Source organism: Lissotriton vulgaris, chromosome 9, assembly GCF_964263255.1.
Source record: "Lissotriton vulgaris chromosome 9, aLisVul1.2, whole genome shotgun sequence".
Taxonomy (NCBI): Eukaryota; Metazoa; Chordata; class Amphibia; order Caudata; family Salamandridae; genus Lissotriton; species Lissotriton vulgaris.
Window position 1 is genome coordinate 108315979 of NC_141697.1, and position 20913 is coordinate 108336891.

The 20913-nt window shown below is 47.0% G+C and overlaps 1 protein-coding gene across 1 annotated transcript in view; it reads left to right on the forward strand.

Annotated features, from left to right (window-relative positions):
* Window positions 1-20913, forward strand: part of TEDC1 (tubulin epsilon and delta complex 1) — a 618264-nt gene that overhangs the window by 435529 nt on the left and 161822 nt on the right. The gene's annotated exons all lie outside the window — the stretch shown is intronic.

Genomic DNA, 20913 nt, shown 5'->3' on the forward strand with positions numbered 1-20913 from the left:
TCCGTTCTGGGGGCCTATGGCCAATAGTAGAAACATACGTCAGCTAACACGGGTAGTTGAATCTACTATTACCGAAACTGCTGGTGCCCTTAGCAATTTGACAGCTGAGCTTCAGGCGGATAGACTCATGACGTTGCAGAACCGTATGGTTCTAGACGTAATACTTGCAGATCGAGGTGGGGTATGCAGAATGATCCAATCGAGCTGCTGTGTCTTTATTCCCAATAATGCTCCAACAGTCTATGAGGCGATCTCTAAACTACACAAGATTTCCGACTCTATACACGTAGACAAGGGAAACTGGTCCTTCATGGAGTGGTTTTGGACTCTGATATCAGCGTGGGGATGGAAGGTTCTGATGGTCATTGGTGTCATCTTAGTATTCCTATTCTCATGCTGCCTGATTATCCAGTGTGGTCCTGCTCTGTGTAGTCTTTGTGCTGCAACCTGTTTTAGGAACCCACCTGCGTTGGGAGAAAAGGCGCGAGAAAGGATGATGATACAACAACATGTCATTGACCTGATGAGCATAGAATTAGACTCTGACATAGACTGAGTAATTGCCTATGTAAGGGCAAAAGGAGGGTCTGAGGTTCCGTGACGATTTGAAGCCGTGTTTTCAATATTGTCGGAAATACATAATATTGGTATCAGCGAACCGCAAATGATCCATTTAGCATATCCTGGTGTTTTCGCTACGCTACGAGCAAGAGTACTACTGTTACGAACATTTTTCCGATCTACCCATGGCATCCATCTTAGATCATGGCAGCCATTTTGTGTTTCTTGCCCTCACATACGCAATAACCTTTGATTACTTCATTTCGATTAAGGACACGTAGCCTTAGCCGGCGATTCACCTTTCCAGTGACACGTGCACCTTGGAACAGAACACGCTGTAGCTGCATGACTCGACAAAGGCTGCCTCCTCTGCCCGAGGCCAGTCCTGCTATACTGGTTCTTGTGGTCGTTGGCCTGATCATGATTAGGCGGCCGAAGCCGGTAGCCTTGCCCATTTACAACCCACAAACATCCCTTATCCTGCTTTTCTATCTTCTGCACCTGGCTCTGCTCCTTTCCTTCTGGGCCTTTATTAGGGGGAGGTAACGAAATTTACGATGAGGCGGTCCGGGTCTTGAATGAAAAGTTGACATGAGATTATGATGGAAAAGTGGGAACCCCTCGTTCGTAATGTTTTGGCATCAGATATTGTCGACGATTCCTGTGCAACGCCAAATATTTATTGTTTAAGACACAAAGGTTTGGGAATGTACTAACATGTGAAGAATTTGCCTGAAGCCCAATTTTTAGTATATAAGGAGCAACCCTCTTTGTACAAATCGAACAGGCTCCTAGACACTGCCCATGCGTAGTTTCTGTGACTTCTGTGTCCCTGCAGTAATAAACCTTTGGTCTTTGACGCCACCATCGAGAAGCCCGTGTTTCTGTTTATTTGTGCACCAAGACAGGTGGAACTCCGGGGTCTTCGGGTGTTGTTCCCTGACACCTCTGGACGGAACCAAAAAGTCCAGAACTCCAGGCTCACACCAATCACTCACTGTAGAGAGTGCGCATGTCTGGTTGGACAGTGCCTGTGCCGGGGGAGAATCACAGCCGCAGTTCACTGATCTCCAAAGAAGCGCTGTGTATTCCTGCCCCAGCCAATCTTGCCGCTAATCGCATAAACAGCAAGGGAGCATTGTCTTGTTTGGCTAAGGAGCCATGTGTCGGCCTCTAATCTCGCACTCAACATAAGGCAGTCAGGGGTGTGAGCAGTGAGCCTGACAACCTGAGCAACAAGATGGCAGACACGAAGATGAGACAATGTGAAACCAGGATGGGAAATGTCATGCTTCTGCCGATTGGGTGAGTGTCCTCAAACACTTGCGCTACTGCGGAAAGTGTGCGAACAGTACTCACACTGTCACACATGGGCACCTTGTGTGCACCCTACTGCAGGTTGAGCGTTACCAGCCCTGGGAAGGTAGCTCAGTGGGTTATGTATACTGGGTAAAAGTTTGAAAGTTCTGTACCAGGATTACCAGCTCAAACATTGCTAGGATGGGGCTGGTAGTGTGCACCGTTCTGTACAAGATCTGTACAGTGTGCGGTGCGTGATTGAAAATGTGCTGTGAGTGGACTAAACATGTATAGTGTTGCACTGTCATGCACGCAATACTGTAAAAGACATGATAGTTACAGTGGGATCCTATAGCTGACTTTGCACAGTACTGTGCAAGGAGTGACCGTCTGCTCTAAAATATCCTACACCAGTGTTTTCAAATAGCCTGGAGTGTTTATAAAACTGCACCAAGGTTGCCCGTGTGCACAAAGCGGCACTGAGGCTGATCTAGATTTGGCACGGCGCAGAGTGCTGGACAAGGGCAATTAATATTCAGTAATGCACAAAGGTTCAGTTAGAGGGGCCGCTCATCTGCTTCCCGCTTCTTGACTAACCGCCCAAATTGCTCTGTGCCAGGAATTGCTGACATATTTCCCCCTCTTCTTCCACTCTCTCCAAGTCTGAACTCCCACCTATCCCTACTCTCTACCACTACACCCTCCCACTCATGCTCTTCAGACTTTCACTCGCTTCTACTGCTCCTTCACTTGCCTAACTCCTTGTCTTTCTGTCACATGTTTCCCTATCTTCTCTCCATCTCTCTGCTTCTTACCAGCTGTCCCTTCCGTCCCTTCCCCATCTCTCTCCTTCTTGTCATTTGACCTCTCTCTCTCTCTCTCTCTCTCTCTCTCTCTCTCTTTCTCTCTCTCTCTTTCTCTCTCTCTTTCTCTCTCTCTCTCTCCCTCTCGTCCAGGGCACAACTCCTAAAATAAGAAGTGGGGGGACTCCCCTAGTTAGGCAGTATGCAAGTGACATCACGGCACGGGACATTACAACGCGTGACATCACAGCAGATGACATCACGGCACATGACTTTACATGTGGCATCACAGGAATTGACATCCTAGGAAGTGTCATCACAAGCCCTGACTTTAATATGTAGGTGTGATGTAAAGCGCTCTGACACTCTGCTTTGAGATGAGTAGCACTACACAAGAAAAAATGGTGGTACTTAAATTATTTCAAAGCCTCCTCAGGAGTAGTAATCGCTATATAAATTATATTTAGTATTATATAAATACTGGGAGAGACCAACACATCTGACATTCTTACAGTGCATGCATATCTAGTAAACAGAACCTGAACAAAGTGAAAAGCTGCCTCTCAAGTATGTGTGAAGTCCTACCAAGGTGCGAGCCTTTGTTTCCCTTCTGGTGCATTTGCTTCTAGGTGTGAGGCTCCTGACGGCTCCCAGCCAGAAAACTCTGACAAAAGGAGGCTTGATGACTCCTCAAATTCGGCCTTTGTTATGGGCCCAGCAGGAGTCAGAAATAAGAAAACCCCGTCCCGCCTGCACGATGTTGCTTGTTGCAGATGGAAAACAGACAACATGCAGGCATTGCTGAAAGTGTCCCGGTGTTTGGAAATTACACCGGGACGAGTTCAGCACATTATTTAGTGGGGCCAACTTCTTGGCAGGGTGGGCGGCGTTCACCCTGTGAAAAGAGTGGGTGGACGCCGTCCACCCGCGTGTACTCCCAACTCGTGCCCTGCTCTCGTCTTCCATCCATCTTACGCGCCTTCTTCCTTCCACCTTACCTTCCTCACCCTTTAACAATGTCCAACCCTCCCAGGTCTCCTTCTCTTACATGCTTCAACCTTTTCCCCTTCTTTTGGACAGTGCTGCTGTACCTTTGGCACCTTGCTGGCTACCTGACTGGGTCATGCTTTTTGGCATTTTTTCCATTTTATCAAAGTGCATTCTACTATAGATCCTATCTACATTAATTTCATCACAGCGGGGTGGAATGCATGTTGAAATGTTCTATTGTGTCAAGCCTGTGTGACCTTTGGTGTATGGACGATAGCTCAAAACTCTGATCTACATCTCTTGTTTTTTGTAATACCATATATGTTACTATAATGTTCTATTTATGTGTTATTAGTAGTAGATAATACCCCCCCTGAGAAAGACGATTCTTCATCACCCTCCTCCAGTAGCCATTTCCTTTTCCACCTCCTTCGATCTCTCCTTGAGTCCTCTAATGAGTCTGATCTTGGACGATGCCCCGTGGGAAGAAAGGGATAATGTTTTGTACTTACCTGTGGATTTAACAGATGTGGATACCTCCTGCGGAGCCCGAACAACCTTGGCGGATGCCCAATGGTTCTGTCCTATGCAGCTATAGGGGAGTCTGGCCCCTCGGCCGTCACCTACCCAGTGGTACATTTGACATTGTTTTCTGCGTCTCCCCGTTTGATCTCCTTCCCTCCCCCTCCTCTCTGATTCCCTTGATGCTAATCGATGTATCTATGTATCCTGTAACTCCCTGTTTCAACGGATGTGGATACCTACAACGGAGCCTGAACAACCTTAGCCGATGCCTGGTGGAGCTGTCCTATGCAGCTATAGAGGAGTCTGGCCCCTTGACCGTCACCTACCCAGCCTGACATCTGACATAGTTTTACTCGTCTCCACGTTCGGTCCCCTTCCCTCCCCCTCCTCCCTCCTCTGCGATTGTTTGGATTCTAACTGATGTATCTATGTATCCTGTAACTCACTGATTCAGCTGATGTGGATACCTACAGCGGAGCCTGAGCAACCTTGGCCGAGGCCCGGTGGAGCTGTCTTATACAGCTATAGAGGAGTCTGGCCCCTTGGCCGTCACCTACCCAGCGGTCATCTGGCATTGTCTTCCTCATCTCCCCGTTTGTGTCTACTTCCCTCCCCCACCTCCTCCCTCTGTTTCTTTGATTCAAACTTTTGTAAGTTTGTAACCAGTAACTCGCTGATCCAACTGATATAACTATGTAACCTGTAACTGCGCTCTGATACCTCCAGGTCTAGCCAGCGCTATATAAAACTTTGCAAATAAATAAATAAAATAAATATTGATTGTACTTTTTCATATACTGTCGTTCACACTGAATGTAATCATTACAAGAACATGCTTTTCTTCATTGCGGTGTGAACTGAAACAAATAGGGCAACATGCGATGTGTTTTTGGGTAGAGAGGACTGTTCAGACCAGGGAGACAGAAGGACGAGTGCGCTTACCCTAGGCTCAGCCTGCTACAGATCGTGGGCTGTGTAGACCTTAGCTAAGCCCATCATTGGCTTTTCATTATTTCAGAATATCTAGTTTCTGCTAATTAGCACTGGCTATGTAGGAAGAAATATATGCCAACAAATATATTTTACGTGCATTTTAGCGTTCACCCTTGACAATATAGTTGTGATAATGCTTTCTATTGTTCTGGGAATGTTTTGTGTCTGTTGCTAGCAGTTTTCCCTCGGTGGTGTCCCTTCTGTGGCAAAGACAGAGATGTCATCCTATCATTGCTCAGTTGAGCATCCATGGATGCTTTGACGCTCTGTGTTTCGGTGCCCGCCAGAGGTCAGTGAGGCACAGGTAGGACGCTGAGGAGTCCTGGAATCTTCCAGCTCTATGTAATAAAACCTGAAGAGCATGCTGAGATTGGAGCTGGGCAGTAGGATTCTTGTGTAGTGCTGTGCTGAAGGGACACACGTAAGCACTATAAGGACGTACTGCAGCAGATATGGAAGTCAGATTTAGTGTGCTAGCTAACATCTACCAGGATACCTCCCTGCTGAAAAGGAACCTTGTCAACCCTGGCCTATTGGCAGAAGTGGCTTGTGCGTCTTATTAACATCCTGCTGTCTCCTCCATGCCTTTCTCAGGATCGAGGGCTGACTCGCTCTGGGTCAATACAGATAACCTCATGGACGTGAAGGAACATTGTGATATTCGGAGGGATAGTTTGAGGGCTAAGGATGCAGCTTGGGGCAGTTGGTAACAGGAGAGAATCCGCACAACAGTATTTGACCATTGGCGCAGCTGCCATGGATGGTTAGGCCCATGAAGCTTGCAAAGGTATCATTGCACTTTTCCATCCTTCCTGCTCACCCCTCTCCTCCTTACACTTGAGCTTTCACCCATCTTTATCTCACCTTTATATACCCCTCCTTCTAACGCCGCCTCCTCCCTGTGCCCGCACCTGCTCTTGGCAAAATGTCCCCCTCACACTCTAGCCTCTCCTCCCATCTTCTTCAATATGAGAAATGTCATTTACTCAGTTGGGCTCGTTTGCTTGCTCACTGGGGACATTACCCTCATCCCCAGCGTTTACGCCTCACCACTTTCAAAACGTACCAGCCACCACTGAATGTTGGACGCACGCCGTAATGGTTTTATTTCAGTTCTAGTTTTAGGCACTGATTGTTTCCTTTGTTGTGTAATATCTGTTCCAGCTTATAGATGATAATGTCACAATTCTACAGATTTTGGTGTCATATTCTTTTTAGGTCTTTTAGATACTTTGAGAATACCTTTCAGCTTTATTTCAGAAGAAATCTTGTATATAGTAAACGTAATCTTTTTTTCTCCCTTATTATGTTAGCCCCCATGCTGGAAATATTGTTGATCTTGTTCAGACAAGCATCTTTCAAGCAAATGCGCATTGGGGAGTATCAAGTAGATACCACCACAAATGGACAACAATTAGAGCAACTAATATTAAATACTAGCTTACCCGTCGCACATTGCTGCGATCTCAGAAGAAAGGTAATTCAAGGAAACTCGTTATGATAACATTAAATTTACATTGTGTCATTATTATTGAAACTTATTCATTTTATTTTTGAAAACATTTCTAAGTGTGGCTTGAGCAGTGCGTCCTCGATTGGCTTCCAATCTTGATTCTGGTTGCTCTCCTGTTTCATTTGAGCGGGCTTGAGCAGTGCGTAATTGATCGTTTTCCGATCTTGATTCTCGTTGCTCTCCTGTTTCATTAGAGCGGGCTTGAGCAGTGCGTAATCGATCTGTTTGCAATCTTGATTCTCGTTGCTTGTTCGTTTGAGAAGAACGGGCTTGAGCAGTGCGTACTCGATCGGCTTCCAATCTTGATTCTCTTTGCACGTTTGTTTGAGAATCACAGGCTTGAGCAGTTTGTATTCGAACGGCATTAAGGGCTTGAGCAGTTTGTATTCGAACAGCTTCTAATATTGCTTCCCGTTGCTCGTCTGTTTCTGATGTTCGTAATGCCTTTTTCTGTGGTGCTTCAGATGTAGATTTCCGTTTGGGGTCATAACTGTCGACGATGCTCGCATATTCGCTGTCTATTTCAGTATTCAAAAGATTATGAGGGAACTGGGGTGCGATTTTTAAAAAACATTTTGGACAGAAACCTTCGCGGGAGTGTACTCAACAACTTCCCAAAGTTTCATGGTGATCGGATGAATGGTGTAGTAATGCATAAAGGGCAAACAGACAGACCGACATACTTTCGTTTTTATCTATATAGATGTTGAATGAGAAAGTGATTTTTCTAACTTTATATATTTCATTACAACCATGCCTCTTTGTGTGTACTAGTAATTCAGCCTATCCACCCCATTCCAGATTCCCCATTCCCTGACTACATCATTCGCTCCTCCAAATGCCTACTACCAACTTCCTCTCCTTGTTTCACCACTACACCACGCTTATAAACCAGAACACCTGTTATGTTATTAAGTCACTTATAAAGCGCGCTATCACTGATTAGTTTCTTGGCGCTAAAATTGACAGTAACACAACCTAAGGTGGAGGAGGAGGTGGATTAAAAAGCTTGTCTAAAGAGCCAGGTCTTCAGAGCTTTCCGAAAAGGTAGAAGGTCTTGGCAAGATCGGATCTCCAGGGGAAAGGTGTTCCATAGACAGGGGGCAAGGGTGGCAAATCTACGACCACCAGAGCGTTTGAGTTTAAAGGGGGGGGTCTGGAGCAGGGCTAGATGGAGTGAGCGGAGGTTACGGGAGGGGACGTGTCTGGTGATCAGTTGATTGATAAATTTAGGGCTTTTGCCATGTAATGACTTGAAGACCATACAGCCTGCTTTAAAATAGCAGCGTTGTATGACTGGAAGCCAATGCAGCTTGATGAGAAGAGGGGTCGCAGCCTGCCATCTAGGTTGCTTTAGAATCAGCCTAGCAGCGTAGTTCTGCACCATCTGGAGGCGCTTAAGTAAATAGTTGGGGAGACCTAGGTAAATGGCATTTGCGTAATCCAGGTGGGACAGGACAGTGGCGATCACGACCTGGGTAATCGCTTCAGGCGTTAATAAACGCCTGACCTTCCTGATTTTTTTTAGTTGGTAGAAGCATTTGGAGACCACTTGTCCCACTTGTGTTTTTAGTGAAAGATCACTGTCCACAATGACTCCGAGCGTTTTAGCCGAAGATGATGGTTGTGGAGCTTGACCCAGGTCTGCAGGCCAATAGTGAGGGCCCCAGTACTTAGCACTATCCCCGGTCAGTACTAGTTCAGTTTTACCTGGATTTAATTTCAATTGATTTTGATCCATCCAGGATTTAATAAACCTCATGGTTGACTGGAAATGACTCATAGAGTCTTCGGAGTTATCAATGGTGAAGAGTAGCTGCAGGTCATCTGCGTAGTTAAAAACTCTCACCTGTTTGTCCCTCAAGGTTTGTATAAGGGGGAGTATGTATATGTTAAAAAGGTGAGGTGACAGGGAGGAGCCCTGTGGCACTCCACATGGGATGGCTTGTTTAACACCGGTCAAGTCCCCCAGGCGCACTGCTTGGGATCGGTCCTCCAAAAAGGATCTCAGCCAGCAGGCCGCCACACCCTGTATGCCGGTCTGTCCGACACGGTCGATCAAGATGTTGTGGTCGACCGTGTCGAACGCGGCCGACAAGTCCAGTAGTACCAGGGCCTGGGGAGAACGTCTGTCTGCGCAGTCTCGGAGTGTGTCCAAGACTGCGGTGATCACTGCCTCCGTAGAGTGTGCTGGCCGGAATCCGGCCTGGTGAGGGTCAAAGCAGGAGGACTCCTCCAAGAAGTTGGAGAGATTTTTCGCCACGTGTGCCTCTAGAATTTTCGCCAAGTAAGGCAGTAGGGAGATGGGCCTGAAGTTTGCCTTGCATCCAGGATCCGCCCCGGGTTTTTTTAATAGGGGTATAACCGTTGCTTCTTTAAAGGTAGACGGGACAATGCCCGAGGAAAGGGAGTTATTTAAGAGGGCAAGAATAGGGGTTGGGAAAGTGGAGAAACATTCTTTCAAGATGCGAGTTGGTAAGGGTGGCAGATCCTGTCCTTATTGCCATACCAGTAGTGAGAGGGGTGTTTGGTTGAGGAATGCTAGTTTTTATGTCTTTGATTTTGTCACTAAAGTAGGAGTTGAGTGAATCACACAAACTCTGGGTGGGGATTACTTTAGGACGAACATTCTCCAGATTGGTCAGTTCGTTGAAGACAGAAAAGATGTCTTTGGATTTATTTGATGAGTCCAGAATACGAGAAGAAAAGTACTCCACCTTTGCAGCAGAGATGGCATTCATGTATTCTTTCCTCGCCCTGGTATATTTGATTTTTTCCTCAGTGTCATAGTCACGACGCCAAAGGCGCTCGAGCTGTCGGAGAGCCAGTTTCCTGTTTTTTAACTCGGCAGAAAACCATCTGTTGGCATCTGTGCGCCGAGCAATTTTAATTTTTTTATACGGGGCATGGAGATTGCTGGCCGTTTGTAGCCAATCGGTTAGAGAAGCAACTGACAGATTTATGTCACTGTCCAAAGAAGGGACATCGTTAGCTAAAGACTGTAAAAAAGCAGTCCTATCCAAGGCATTCCAATTCCTAGCTAGTCTGCCAGTGGTTGGCACAGTGGTTCTGTTTTGAGTGGCATGAATCTCAAATTTAAGGATCGTATGGTCTGACCACAGACAAGGCAGGGTAAGTGGGGGGGGGTCACGCAGGTAGTGTTGGACCACACGTGATCCAATATATGTCCTTTTTCGTGAGTAGGGGAGAGTACCAATTGTTTGAAGTTGAGGTTGGACAGGAGGTCAGTCAGTTCTGTTGATTGAGGGCCTTCTAAGGGATCCTTGTACCAGTAGTTGAAGTCGCCTACTAACATGACCCTGGTGTAGTCCAGGGCTAGGTTGGCAACCTGCTCGCTAAATGCCATGGGGAACAATGGCATTGAGGTAGGAGGTAGGTGGTCTGTACAGCAGAACGCATGCTAAAGTCATGTGAGAAGTGACAATTTTTAGTACAAGGTTGTCCGTGTTGGCTAGTGTCAGACAGGTAAGACTGGTGACTTCCAAGCTGGAATGGATAATGGCCGCAACTCCACCTCCTACTTTTGCACTTGCGCGATCTGCCTGGATAATGTAGTAGTCAGATGGAAGAGCTGCTATGATATCCGGTGCCGAGGTAGGAGATAGCCATGTTTCTGCAAGCAGGAGGATGTCAGGTTTTTCCGTAGCGAGTAGCAGAAAGATATCCAGTTGATGTTTAACAAGGGAACGGGTGTTAAGGTACAGGATAGAGAGCGTATTAAGGGGTGGATTGGGCGTAGCTGAACATGCTGCAAGGGTGGTAAGGTGACAGCCTTGGCGCAGGATACCATGCTTACAAAGCAGATGGAGTGTGTCTTTAGATAGGAGTAGATGATCATTGTTCTTATTGCGCTCCAGGAGGTCGGCCCTGGAATAATGGAAGGTTTGGGTATTATGGGGTGCCCCTAGTCCCGGTCGGTCGCGGACGGGCGCAGACGGGCTTTCCTTAGGCGCGCCTTCGGCGCTGCGCTCGTCCGCTGCGCTTCCGAGGGAAGCACATGATTTATGAGAGAATGGAGTGAAGATCGGTGGGCGTGGCCTCTGAGGGGGCGTGGCCTGCGGGCTGCCGAGGCGCTGGAAGCGTTCCCCGCCTTGTTTACAAGCAAGCGAAGTCCGCCTGTCGAGCGTGAGGGTGGGGGTGAGTAAGTTGCTTTAAAACACACACAATTAGCACAAAACAGTTAAAATTCAAACCTCCCGGCTTTCCGCCTCAGGAGTATGTCACAGCAGGTAGGAGGCTCGTGTTCAGCGTCCCTTTATGCTGACGATCGATTCGGTGGGCGTGGCCTCTGAGGGGGCGTGGCCTGCGGGCTGCCGAGGCGCTGGAAGCGTTCCCCGCCTTGTTTACAAGCAAGCGAAGTCCGCCTGTCGAGCGTGAGAGGTGGGGGTGAGTAAGTTGCTTTAAAACACACACAATTAGCACAAAACAGTTAAAATTCAAACCTCCCGGCTTTCCGCCTCAGGAGTATGTCACAGCAGGTAGGAGGCTCGTGTTCAGCGTCCCTTTATGCTGACGATCGATTCGGTGGGCGTGGCCTCTGAGGGGGCGTGGCCTGCGGGCTGCCGAGGCGCTGGAAGCGTTCCCCGCCTTGTTTACAAGCAAGCGAAGTCCGCCTGTCGAGCGTGAGAGGTGGGGGTGAGTAAGTTGCTTTAAAACACACACAATTAGCACAAAACAGTTAAAATTCAAACCTCCCGGCTTTCCGCCTCAGGAGTATGTCACAGCAGGTAGGAGGCTCGTGTTCAGCGTCCCTTTATGCTGACGATCGATTCGGTGGCCGTGGCCTCTGAGGGGGCGTGGCCTGCGGGCTGCCGAGGCGCTGGAAGCGTTCCCCGCCTTGTTTACAAGCAAGCGAAGTCCGCCTGTCGAGCGTGAGAGGTGGGGGTGAGTAAGTTGCTTTAAAACACACACAATTAGCACAAAACAGTTACAATTCAAACCTCCCGGCTTTCCGCCTCAGGAGTATGTCACAGCAGGTAGGAGGCTCGTGTTCAGCGTCCCTTTATGCTGACGATCGATTCGGTGGGCGTGGCCTCTGAGGGGGCGTGGCCTGCGGGCTGCCGAGGCGCTGGAAGCGTTCCCCGCCTTGTTTACAAGCAAGCGAAGTCCGCCTGCCTCTGCTTTATCTCTCTCAACAGTCCGAATGTATACATTCCTGCCACGTCACAGGGCCTAATTTAATTATCCCCGCGATACCGTACCTCAAGTCTTCTTTACTCCTCTTCTCACACTCTGCCAGTGCTTAATTTGAGCCCGTAGGGGCCTCCTGCACTTTTTTGGGCGAACCGGCACTTATTTCTACACACCAGATATTTACCAAGCACAAGAGAGGGGAAATACACAGATAGGAAGAGGAAGGGCAGCAATGCCCTCATAATGGGAGACAGCAGGAACCTGCAAGAGCAAGTTACGTTCGCAGGGAGTGTCTGGAAGTCCATTAAAGAGGCACCTGTTGCGGGTTTCTGAGCAGCGCTTTGAGTACCGGCACTTTTTCTGTCACAAATTTGGCGCTGCCCACTGTCTTTTGAAATTGTTTTATTTAAATATTGAAGTCCAGTGCATTTAACATATGGTATTAATTTGCCTTCTTATATTTAACATGGAACTAGCGAGAACAACTAAAATGCCTTTAAAAACTTGCAGTTTGCAGGACTTCTCATTTGTTTAGAAAATCTGTTTTTTTCCCCTGCTCACACTCCTTTTGTTTTTCATTAAGGCCGTTATTTTACTTGATACTTTGATACCTTAAGGGTTCTAATCAAAAAGATGGCGTGGAAAAATCAAGCACCTTCTCATTGATGTTAGAAGGGCAGTCCTATTGGAATTGTAAAATACCCCTCCCACACTGACACCTGATTCAGTGTCATGCTTCATCATTGAGGTCTTCCCGTGCCTCTACGGTCGGGCGTGCTACTATCGACCTAGACGCGGGAGCACTTTTATTCGTGATGGGGAACATATTCCGGTGAGCCACAAGAAGGTAATCCCTGGGTGAAAGCGCAGCTTCCAGCATTGTCTGAATACAGGTTCCTCTCACCTTTTGTGCCAGCTCTTGGGGCAACAATGTTACTAAACGGATAGACTTGACAAGTATACCATTGGTATTCATTTGACTGCCTGAATAAGGCATATTGAAAAAGTACTAGTGACCAGCAGGCATATGTACTAAAGAATAATCATTCCACTGATTAGAGTGACGTAGGGATCGTTTTTGGTCCTTAGGAAGTAAGCCAGAGGGGGATGGCTTCTGAAACATGTCGACCTTGTAGAAAGTGACTCATTACAGTACACCATATACACCGCCCCATTTTTACTATTACCAGCTAGGGCAGGCAATAAAGTTATTTTTTACACTAGCCAGGACATTTTTTAATTATTTCACATATTTTTCACGACCCTACCTCCCCTTGCACTACACATAATCCCCATCACGAATAAAAGTGCTCCAGCGTCTACGTAGATTGTAGCACGCCCCACCCCATGGAGGGACCTGAAGACCCCAATGATGAAGCATGACACTGAATCAGGTTTCAGTGTGTGAGGGGTGTTTTACAATTTCAATAAGACTGCCTTCTAACATCAATGAGAAGGTGCTTGACTTTTCCACACTATCCTTTTGATTAAAACCATTAAGGTATCAAAGTATCAAGTAAAATAACAATAGAATTTTTGTGTTGTAAAACAGTATTGAGAGGAGGGCTATTCTACTTTTTCCCTCTTCACTCCTGATTTGATTTCCGGTCGTACATGGGCTGTTAATGCTGGCTCTTGTTCAACACTCGGTGGGAATTTTTGTGTCATGACCACCTTTGCTGCATTGCCCCATGCCTTCCCAGAGGCTGTAGGTATTCCCTTCACCTCACATTCACTCCACTATGAAATGATAATCATCTCAATGTTTTGGAATTATATTTATATGGCGCTGTCAAAGCGCTTTTTGATGAGTAGCACGCTGCTCCGGAACCAAAAGGATTAGTGGTGGAGTAGTATAGGGAAATATAAGTTAATTTGAGCGGCAGTCGTGAATCTTTTAGTTGGATTGAATAGGCGAATAGAGAGATAGAAGAGGGTAGAGTCTTGAAAGTATTGTTTGGGAGATCATAGTAGTAGGATGAGTAAAAGGATGAGTAAAAGGAGAGATGGAGGAGGAAAGAGTCTCTAGAAAGGGATTAGGGAGATCATAGCAGTAAAATTAGGTTTGGGATGAGTCAAACGAACGATACACAAGGTAAGAATTTAGAAAGGGTTGTTTGGAAGATCATAGAAGTTAAAATGAGGTTTGGGGTGTGCCAGGAGGGAGCGATAGGGGAATATTCTAGAAAGGGTTCTTTTGGAGATTGTAGTAGTGAATGAGCTTTGGGAGCATTCAAAGAGTAGTTATTGAGAATATATGGTGAGAGGTATAGGATGAGACCGAGTAGTGTATTGGAGAGAGATATTTGTTGTTTGTTATTTTTCTTCTACAGTAGGTGTAAAGTAATAAATATACAGATACATGACTACATAGAAAGGATATACATGTCCCCTCACCCACGCACACAAAGCCCTACACAACCAAGGCCCAGGATACCTCAACAGCTGCCTCAACTTCTACACTCACCACACGCCAGCTTCGATCGACCGGCCATGCCCTCGCCGCCGCCCCCCGCATCCGAAGAGCCACCACAGGAGGAAGGTCCTTCTCCTACCTGGCCGCCAAGACTTGGAACTCCCTCCCAACCCACCTCCGCCTGACCCAGGACCACCTTGCCTTTGGGAAGCAGCTCAAGACCTGGCTGTTCGAGCAGTAGCGAACCCCCCCTCCCCTAGCGCCTTGAGACCCTCCGGGTGAGTAGTGCGCTATATAAATGCTTTGATTGATTGATTGATTGACATTGAGATTTAAAGTTGCATCGGTCCATGCTACTAGCGCCTAGAGACATATGGTGATTGGCGCTCTACAAGTATAAAATAACAATAACAATTATATAACTCAGACTTTCAAGTGTTGCTGTACTTGAAGCTAATTTATTTGTGTTTTGTATAACTCAATTCTTATTTTAATTTGATCTTGTTCTCAATATTTCAATAGTGAAGCACTTGTAGATAAAATAGTTATGATATTTACATATTGTGATAGATAAATAAAACATATAAAAAAAACTATGCAGTGTCCTACAAACTTTTTTATCATAGTTATATATATATATTCTTTTTATATTTAACCATAAGTAATATGTTCGAGGCATGTGGGCTGCTGAATTCATATCTGTGCATAGATCGCCGCCTAGTGTTGGGTCCGGATGATTGCACATTGTTGTCCTGGAAGAGTCTTCGAAGTATCACGAGATAGGTGCCTCCTCCCCAGGACTACAGTGCGCATGGGCATCCTCTTCATCCTCAGTTTGTTTTTTTCCGCCATTGGGTTCGGATGTACTTTTCTTTACTTAAGTTTGGAAACTTTTATAAAGGCCAAAAGGCCTTCGAGGCGTCGGTATTGTTTCGATCGGTGCCGAAATCTTGTTCCAGTTATTCTTAAGCAAGACGTCGAAGAGAGACGCGCAGCCTTTTCGACACAGGGGACGATCGCCGATTTATCGGAGTCCGTTCAAACGATGCCCCCTTTGTAACTCCAAATACCCGCACATCGATGTACACCTGGTGTGCAACAAGTGCTGATCACCGGAGCACAATGAAGACAGCTGTCTAGCTTGTGCTCGATTCAGGTCGAAGAAGACGGTTAGACTCCGACGTGCAGCGAGGCAAGCTATGTCGAAGCCAGCGCCCGACCCGGTGAATATCTTCGACGCAGACGACGATGAGGTCGTCGAGACTGAGGATCCGGAACAGCGATCGGATCCCGGATCGGAGCATGATTCAAACTATTATGAGGACGACGAGGAGAACGTCGAGGATGAAAACGTTGTCGAGGTAAGGGACAACGTATCCCCCATCGGAGCCGTTGATGACGACTAGAGCGATGAACCAGGCCCAGCGGTGGGCACAGAACCCGAACCAGACACTCAAAGACTTCCAAGGGCTCCGGTCGAGGCATCGCCAGAAGGCCTTAGCCAAGATCTTCAGGAACATTCTATTGCCCCGCGTCAAGGCCCGGCTAAGAATCTATCACATGAGCCATCGGTCCAGTTGCTAAAAACGAAACCGAAAGCCCTCGAGTCAAAATAGAAACCGAAACTGCTGAAATCAGTCTTCGGGTCGAAGAGCTCCAACACATCTGAGTCGACGACCAAAAGAGGTGTCGACGACCCTGCGGGGTCGAAGGGGAAGAGTGTCTAGCCGAAGATCAGTGCGCTGAAGTCCATCATCAAATCCAAGCACGTCGAGCCGACGAAGTCAACGTCGACTGACAGCGACACAAACAAAGGGCTCGAGTCTCAGAAGCTTCTCGATCCGAAGCATCTGGTCGACAGGCCCCAGCTCGTCAAAGGCCTCGAGTCGAAATCCAAAAGCACCTCGAAGGACCATGTTGAGCCGAAACAAAAAAGCGCGCCTCCGACGCCACAGGCGCCGATGTCGACGCAAGGACATAAACTTACTGGCGACAAGGCAAAATCGGTCGGGCCTCCATCAACACCAGCCCCAAAGAAGGTCAATCTGTCTAAAGACACTGTGCCGCCAATAAAATTCGGTCTGCCCCCAACGGCGCGCCCTAAAGCGCTCGATCCGAAGACTGGGGTCGACACAACCAAGAAGGTGTCATTGGGAAAAAGGACACATCCTCTGGAGGGGGATGTTTTGTATCAGGAGCCCTCGTATGATGACCAGTCAAAACTTCATATCGACTCCGAATCTGGTAGACTTACTATCTATCAAAGGAAGATGAGGTCAGAACATCCGCTGGAATCATACAAAATCCCACTCTGATAATCGGGGACATCTCTAAGTGGGTGGCGACCAGGAATACGTTGTGCTGGTCCATCCACTTTCAAAGACATAGCGCCTCCTGGTAGAGGATCCAGGAACCCACTGCACCTTGTTTATTGCAGAACCACATGGTTGTTGTGTTGTCTGTGAGAAATGCACAAACTCTCATATGATGGTAGAAAGGCTTTCAGTGCCAGATGGATAACCTGCCTCTCCAAAAGATTATTATGGAGCTAGCTTTCTGCTGTGGGTGAGAGGCCTCTGATATCCACCTCTCCCAAATGGGCCGCCAATCCAGCAGCAACTCGTCATGGCCTAACTTCAACTACTAGTACTGCCATTGGGACTGCAGGATGGGTGTATTGAAATAAGCATCATGCAAGTCTAAGTATGCCATTTAGCCCCCTGCATCCAGAGATGAAAGGATGTGAGCCAAGGAAAGTATTTTGAAGCTGTTCTTCCTCGGAAAGGCATCAATAGAACAAAATAGGCCGGAGACCTCTGTCCTTCTTCAGAACCATGAAGTAGTGCAAATAGCAACCTTCTTTCCACTCCAAGTCTGGTACCCTCTCTATGGCACTCTTGAACCACCAAACAACAACTTCCTGCATCAGGTCGTAGTGTTCCTCCAGGAATCCCACTATAGGGAGAAATGAAAAGGCAGGGCGGAGCCCCTTCATGCAATCCCTATGACCCACCTATCTGAAGTGATGAATTTGCAGTCAGGAGTAAATGCTGTATTCTGCCACCTACAGACCAAGCAGAAACTTGGGAGTTCAGACTACAGTGGCTTGGATGTCAAGCGGCGATTGCCTCTCTATGGGGGAGGTGTGGCGGGGAAGAGGGGAGGCATGATATCAAAATAAAAAATTAACTTCTTAGCCGATGCAGCACGTCTCTCACGTGGATCCAGTCTATGTCTCCTAGTGACTGATTGATAGCCATGACCATTGCTTGATCCACATAGGCAGAGGGGCATCAGTAAGGGCTTTAATAAAGGGCAGAAATTAGCCCAAAGAATCTATTCCTGGTTGAAGGATCTCAGGTAACAAATGTGTCTTAGTGTCAGTAGTGGGCACCTGCAATTCTATTATTTCAGCTGCCCTCCAAACCCCCTCTGCAAACTACTGTATCTGATAGAGACTTCTAGCTGCAGATTCCTTACCTTTGAATTTGCCAGGCGTAAGGCTAGATCTGGAAACTTTTGCATGAGCAGTACCACATGCGCTCTTGGGTGGCTTTGTTCAGTTACATGCTGCGTTTGCACCAGAAGTGACATTATGGTCACCTATATAGGCGCTACCCAGGTGTGTGGACATCAGTTCTTTTCTTTCCATGCCAATTACCACTGATCCAAAGAGCTACTCCTCTGTTGTTGTTGACAGACTTTTTTTTACATTTTGTTGAATATTTTTTCTTGTGTGTCAAGAATGTCATCTAAGAAGGTAGTATTTAAGCTGCGTGGTACCTGTCCACACGCCATGTCGGTTACCGACCCACACCTTGTGTTCTTCTGGTGTCCCGAGCGCGACCATGACTCAAGTTGTTTTCGGACTGCCAGGCAATATCGCCGAAGGCTTTGAGGGAGCGATCCATAAAGCTGCTAGCGTCCAACATTCAACACCATCTAGCGTGACTCCTAAGAGGACTTGGTCCCAATCAAGAAGAAGGTCGCAGTATTGCTCCAGGAGCCCAAAGTCTTCTTCGTCGCACTTGAGGTCCACTGGACACTCTGGGAAGAGGCACAAGAAAAAGTCTAGACAGACTTCGACTTCACCTCGTCCATTGAAAGCTGGCGAAATGAGTGGGGAACATTGACGTTCCATGCATGGTACTGCAGAGCCATTGCCAGGTCCGATTCCACGCCTTCTACTGTTTCTGGGACCAGAAGCTAGCCCAGCTTAAATAAGGGAGTTTACGTTGTGTATTTGAGCAGGAGGAGCCCCCAGGAGGCCCTTCAGGCTCTTAAGGAGACATGTGAATCCTTTCATTTGCGTTATTACCTGCAGGTTGGTTGACACTGTGACCACTTGGAGGAGTTGCGCTTTCCTCAGGCTTTCTATGCTAAAACCTAACTGACCTTCACTGAGTCCAGTCTTTGACAATTTCAGGAGCAGATTATTCATCCCTAAACAGTGAATGCATGCCTTGCAGCTTAGTTGCCACACTCGGTGCTTCAACCTTATTGCATGGCAAAAATCTCAAATGAGCAGTCACATTGAGTTACTTATTTTATTTTTAATACTCTCGAGACATGAGATATCTTGTGGTGAAGCCAGCTAAAAAAAATTCCAACTCAAAATAAGAAGGCTTCTCAACTTTCACACTCTGTACTCCCTTATTTAAGCTACTTGAAGACCAAATGTTGAAATACACAATAGCTAGTAAAAATCTGACTTGCAGTAAGTGTCTTAATATTTGTATGTAAATGGCTATATCACTATCTAGATTGTTTTGGGAGGAGTTCTAAATAGAATTTCTGACTCCACCACTCTAAATGACATCTTGGGATAGTGCTGCTTAAAGTGTTGGAATACTGGTGAAGTGGACTGAGCTGATATGAACTGGTTAATGGTGACTGGAAATGAAGGGGAAGAGCAAAAAAATCCTAAGCCTCAAACTGTCATTAGCCCCAGGGAATGTTGCTTTGCAAAAAATTCTGCGGTACAAAAGGATGTGGTGATGGCCGGGCTGAAGACGACTGGAATGCCAGAAACCGGTCCTCGGAAGCTTGTTTCCGGTTCAGGGAAGACATGGCTTGGCAGTTCGGGCTGGACTGTTCCCATGAGGCACAGTGTAAGACTGATTTGCGTATAGCCATGTCTGAACTGGGGTGGCAGAGTGGGCTAAAGAACGGTGATGGATTAAACCCAGATCTTTTGACTGGGTGTGAGTGTTTGATTGATTCAGATGCTCCGTCCATCACCTCCCCCTTTTGTACTGCTTTTGGCCGCCATAAGTGTGGCAGGGTATGCTCAGACGTGAGTCCCTTGCTCACTTTGCCACTGGATTCAAGCAAGCCGGGCTGAAGACGGCTGGAATGCCGGAAACCGGTCCTCGGAAGCTTGTTTCCGGTCCAGGGAAGACATGGCTTGGCAGTTCGGTCTGGACTGTTCCCATGAGGCACAGGGTCAGACTGATTTGCATATAGCCATGTCTGAACTGGGGTGGCAGAGTGGGCTAAAGAACGGTGATGGATTAAACCCAGATCTTTTGACTGGGTGCCAGTGTTTGATTGATTCAGATGCTCCGTCCATCACCACCCCCTTTTGTACTGCTTGCAAAAAATTCTGGCACAGTAGTTATACTAGAAGGCACATCCCCAACACCACAGGGTAGTAAATGGTTGTGAGAGGTCTGTAGGAGCTTTTTATACATTGAACTCGGAACAGTTTCAGGTTGTATGTGAACCACCCCCTGAACTACCATAAGCCCAGCAGACACCTCTGCTCCACATATCTTTCTCTAACCCTCACCCCCGCATCTGAAGTAGCAGATGCAGAGGTTCCACCTTTTCCTACCTAGCAGCAAAGACATGGAACAAGCTACCCTTTCATCTACTGACCACCAGATCTTTTTCAGAGTTCAAAAGTGTTGAAGACCTGGCTATTTGACTTATCATCACAGGTGACAAGAAGTGAAGTGCTCTACAAATCTACTAATTGAATTGTTGAAATCGATTGCTGTTCTAAACGTTGATCATTAGCTCACAGGCTAGAACCAACATGCAAAGAGGGGAAAGATGTATCCGCCTGCTTTTCCAAGTGGCACCCCTGCCTGTTACTGAACTCTGGAAGAGCTTTTCCTCCTCTACCTGAAACTCTGCCCAAGAACTTGGATGGGGTTTGTTGCTGTCGGTTGGATCACTCTGTTGTTAACAACTGCCTTCCTTCTGGGTAACGTGGCTCTGGTGAGCCTGACTTCCAAGAGGCAGAAGAAGGTGTAGAAATAATGGAGACTGCCAACCAGGCCACAAGCTCAGAGTTGACAGCGCCCGTGGAGGGGCCACTCATTTCGAGAGGAATGGGGTCTCTACAGGCAATCCATTCACGTGTTTTTTTAAGATGTGCAGCCTTAGCGTGGGATGTTTGGTCTAATGTTAATGTTTTGCTAGTAATTCGGTATTACATTTTAATTTCGTAATAAAGCGGCACATGAACTATGAAGGCTCTCATTCGCACCCAGGTGGCAGTTTTAAAGCAGCTGGTGAAAGAAATATAAGAACCCTGCCCCCAATGCATGGAGGGAAAAATGTCCCCTGCTGCCAAACACCCTGCCAGATGACTGCCACAAGTAACATTATTACCTCTGACCCCCCATTGCATTGAATAAAATGTTAATATT